Here is a 4,799-nt window from a genome sequence, read left to right on the forward strand (position 1 = left end):
GGGCTCCCTGCTCAGCGAGGAGCCTGCTTCTCCTTCTGACCCTCCCTCCTCTCATGTACTCTCTCTCATTCTCGCTCTCTCAAATAAATAAATAAATCTTTAAAAAAAAAAATACTTTCAAATTACTTACCACTAAGGAAAATTAATGGTTGCAGAAGACACGAAACACAAGTTTGAAGAGCCTGTATTAGGTCATATAATCAGTTTGTAGTTAATTCCCCTTCACTGTAAGCTTGGGCTGTGTTCTACAATTTCTTAACCATAAATATTTATTGAATGCTGCCCTGACTGTGCTCATGGGGGTTGGGTAGGCCTAATAAGAGCCCTTCCCATTAAGGGTTTTAATGAGAAGGATGATGGGTTGAAATAGCATCATAAGAAATAGAATAAAAATCATAGTCAAGAAGAGGAAAAGAATGGTTAAGCAAGAGCCTTGAGTCAGGTAGAAAATAATGAGGTCAATAGAGAAGTTAAGTACACCAAGAAATGGATCAAGGTGAGCAAATCAAGAAGGAGGCTATGAATGACAAGTTCCTATACTGACTACATAGTGGGGAACAAGTACTAAGGCAATGCTAATCATGAACATATGATAATGCTAGGTGCCAAAATCTACGTAAGCCAAAAAGGCAAGGTCTTTATCCCTTAAAATCTAACAACTTTAAATGAGACAATAAAGATAAACATAAATATTTTTATCTTTTCTCTGTTTTAGAATCCAATATTAAAATAGCTAAGACCTAATGAACCATTACCAGGCATCAGGCCCTTTTCTAAACACTTCACAAGCATCAACTCAGTTAATCCTTAATAAAAGTGGATATAATCAATTATTTCATTTTACTTATATAGAAATAAGCTTAACAAGGTTAAATAACTTACCCAAGATTATATATCTAATAAGTAGAGAGCCAAGATTCAAGCTCAGGTAATCTAGTTCAGTGTCCTTATACTTAACCACCAAATCATCATGCAATTAGAAAGTGGAATAAGGAGTAAGAAAAAAAAAAATGAGGTCACAGGGATTGGTGGCTGAAATATCCTGGACAAGACTGGTATATTTGTCAGAGATTTTCAGTGCAAGGGAAGGAACACCAACTAAAAATATTTTAAGTACAAAAAGGATGAATTAATCCATGAAACTGATTAATTCAGAGGTTACTAGATTCAGACACAACTGGATCAAGTAATGCAAATTATGTTATTAGCTCTTTCTCTCTCACCTGCCCCATCTCTCAGGTTTGATTTACTCTGTGTATTATTCTAATTCTATCATATTACAAATTCACTCATGGATTTCCTCAATGCATCCAAGGAAGTTGACCCATCAAAAAGCCCATCTCAAAAATCCACAGAAAAGAGAATGTCTCTCTCCAACATCCATATGTACTTCCCAGGGAAGGACTATGATCGACTCTGCTTGTATCCCCCAAACAAATTATTCTGACACCAAAAAAATGGAGAATTAAGCTTGGCCAGGCCTCAGTGACAATGGAAGTCCAGATGTGGGGTTTTTTTATACATGGGGAGGGGAGCAGAGGGATAAGAGAAAAAGTGATATGTTAGCTAGAAACAATAGCTAGTAATAAAGTCCATTACAAATGGCATATGGAATTTGCTTGTCTTGAGTCATGGGACAATATGGTAGACCTAGTAGTTTTGCTGAGCTGAGACAGGCAATTGACTTTCAAACTAGCCTTAATAACAATCATAGTGATTTCAAGAGTAAGCAATTGTGCACCACTTTACAGTTGAAAAGCATTTTCCACACATTACTTCCTTTGAAAAAAAATGATTCACTTCCCTTTCACTTTTGCCAGAAGATGGGTTCCTGTTTGCTCTCATCTCTTCAGAGATTTACTCTACGAAATATTAATCAAAATGTCTAATGTTTCACTTCTCCAAAACCAGCTTTATAGGATATGGATCCTATAAACACTCCAGAAGCTATACCATTTAGCCTTGATCTCAGCAACTGCCCTTTAACACAAAACTCTGAACCTCCCACATCTGAAGCTACTCGCACCGAGCCATTAGTCAACATTTAAGAATCTACTGGGCAACGCCCTACTGATAAAGCTAAAGTAAAAATTTTTAATGTTTGAAATAGGACCCATTAGTCTCAGCATATAAACTCGTGCATGCCATAAATGTAAGGTTGAGACTATAAAAAGTGCTGATGTCAAAACTATTTTACATCTATAATGTTTACATGAAGCATCTCAACATGGAAAATTAAAATAAACTACAGGCATAGATACTAGCAAAATGTTCAACATGTTCTGGGTAGTTAACACAGATTAACAACATAAGTAAAAGGACACAGTCTGATGAGGACATCAGCGTGGGCGATGGCTGCTGCTTCCCTGGTGTCCACATTGGCCACCCGGGTGCTCTGGCCCACACAGAACTGCCGCCTCTGCCATCAGCCCTTCCACCTCTTGGCAGTTGGAACTTAAGCTGTTGTCACTTCTAGAAGGAAACTTGCCCAGCAGATCAAGCAGGAAGTGCAGCAGGAGGTGGAAGAATGGGTGGCATTGGGTGACAAGCGGCCACACCTGCATGGTTCTGGTTGGTGAGAATCCTGCAAGTCACTCCTACATCCTCAACGAAACCAAGGCAGCTGCAGAAGTGGGAATCAACAGTGAGACAATTGTGAAACCAGCTTCAGTTTCCGAGGAAGAACTGTTGAATTTAATCAATAATCTAAATTATGATGATAACACAGATGGCCTCCTTGTTCAGCTGCCTCTTCCAGGGCACACTGAAGAGAGAAAGATCTGCAATGCTGTTTCTCCAGACAAGGATGTTGATGGCTTTCATGTAATTAATGTAGGACAAACATGTTTAGACCAGTATTCCATGTTATCAGCTACCCATGGGGTGTCTGGGAAATAATTAGATGAACTAGCATTCCAACCCTAGGGAGGGAAAGGGGAAGGTGGCTGGGAGGTCAAAAAATGCTGGAATGCCCATTGCAAAGCTACTACACACAGATGGGGTGCATGAAAATCCTGGAGGTGATGTCACTGTTAAAATATCTTGATACACTCCCAAAGAGCAACTGAAGAAACCTACAGTTCTTGCAGGCATTGTGGTCTCTGCTGCAGACAGTCCAAATCTGATCACAGCAGATATGAACAAGGAGGGAGCAGCAGTCATCCATCTGGGAATAAATAGAGTTCAAGATCCCATAACTGCTAAACCCAAGTTGGTTGGAGATGTGGGTTTTGAAAGAGTCAGAAAGAAAGCTGGTTACATCACTCCATTCCCTGGGGGTGTTGGTCCCATGGCAGTGGCGATACTAATGAAGAATAATTATTGCTGCAAAAAAGGCACTGAGGCTTGAAGAGCAGGAAGTATTAAAGCCTAAGGAGCGTGGAGTAGCAACAAATTAACTGTTGCCTTCTGTGATGAAGAACACTCCAAGCCAGTTCAAGAGGCAAAAGAGGCCAACAGAAATGCAATGGTTTTTTATGTATTTTACTGAAATGGTTTAGAATGATGCTTTGTATTTACTGAAAGCTTAAATGGGTGGGTGTTTGTGCACATAGCTCAGCAGTACCTCACCACGGAGCACGACAGTATCATGCTGGGTGGTATGATCCAGCCAAGAGAAGCCATTACCCTACTGATTAACATGGAGGACACTGTCTTGTTGAAAATGGATACTTACCTTTGTCAAGCCACTTCAGTTAAAATCTGCCTTTTCTAGGATTGCATTTCCCAGGAGCAATTCCAATAAAAGTTGATACTCACTTTAGGTTCCAAACCTTTCAAGTTCAACTGGTCAAACCAAAGGAAAAATGTAGCTAGAGAAAATTAGGGAAAAGGTAAAAAGGAAGAGATGGAAATTGAGTAGAAAAAAATTACTCTAATTTTTACATATTGTATGTAAAAACTACATGTTAATGGTGTTCTGAGCTGTTATGCCGTGGCTTAGTCATTGGGAAAATGTTCAGGGTTGTTCCACATACTGTAAGCCTCATTTTAGTTACATTCATGAGGTTTCCCAAATTTTCTTCTAGGATTGAAAGGCTTATTTTATAGATTATTTGTGTGTATTATCATATCTGGCTTTTCCTACACCCTTAAACTTAATCATTACATCTTTGTACTGATGGGGGTGACTGTATAGTCTCCTTGGTATATCCCGAAACCTATTTTTGATAAACAAAACTTGGGCTGGATAATCATTAGGGCAGCTTGTATAAGTACGCAACTTACTTTTCCACAAAAGACTTGTCAGTAGCCATCTGTTTTTCTCTGATGTACCTGTTGACTTTCCCCATGGGCTTTTGAGAACTTGAGTTAATATTGAATTTAATCAGACTTTCTGATTAAAAGGTTTTTTGTGTGTTTGTTTCACAGTTGCTTTTTTTTTTTTTTTAAATAAAACACTTCTGACTGGTATGGGGGGAAATAAAAGATATATTTAGTTAGTTTAGGAACAAATATTTTTTGAGTGCCTGCCATGAACCAGGCACTGTGCCTGAAACTGGGCATAAAAATATAAATAATATCTCTGTACTTGAGGCACTTAATATTTAGGGGAGAACAATGCATACACACAGTGGCAATTTAATAGGGTATTTGCTGAGCAAAAGGAATACTAAGGGTACTAAGGAAGACTCAGGGTATTAAGAGAGTACAGAGAAAGGGGAAAACTGACCCAGTTTGGAGATTAGGTATAGGCTTCCTAGAAATTATAATGCCTGAGTTGGGTTCTAAAAAAAGGGTAAGAATATCCATGTGAAGGAAAGTAAGAGGAAGATTCAAGGCAAAAGGAAAAAAAGTGA

The 4,799-nt window shown here is 38.7% G+C and overlaps 1 pseudogene; it reads left to right on the top strand.

Moving 5' to 3' along the window:
- The first annotated feature begins 2,147 nt into the window (after nt 1-2,147).
- LOC102737804 (bifunctional methylenetetrahydrofolate dehydrogenase/cyclohydrolase, mitochondrial pseudogene) lies at nt 2,148-3,398 on the top strand (annotated as a pseudogene).
- Nucleotides 3,399-4,799: the final 1,401 nt, after the last annotated feature.

This window comes from Leptonychotes weddellii, chromosome 2 (genome assembly GCF_054177405.1).
Source record: "Leptonychotes weddellii isolate Sample4059 chromosome 2, ASM5417740v2, whole genome shotgun sequence".
NCBI lineage: Eukaryota > Metazoa > Chordata > Mammalia > Carnivora > Phocidae > Leptonychotes > Leptonychotes weddellii.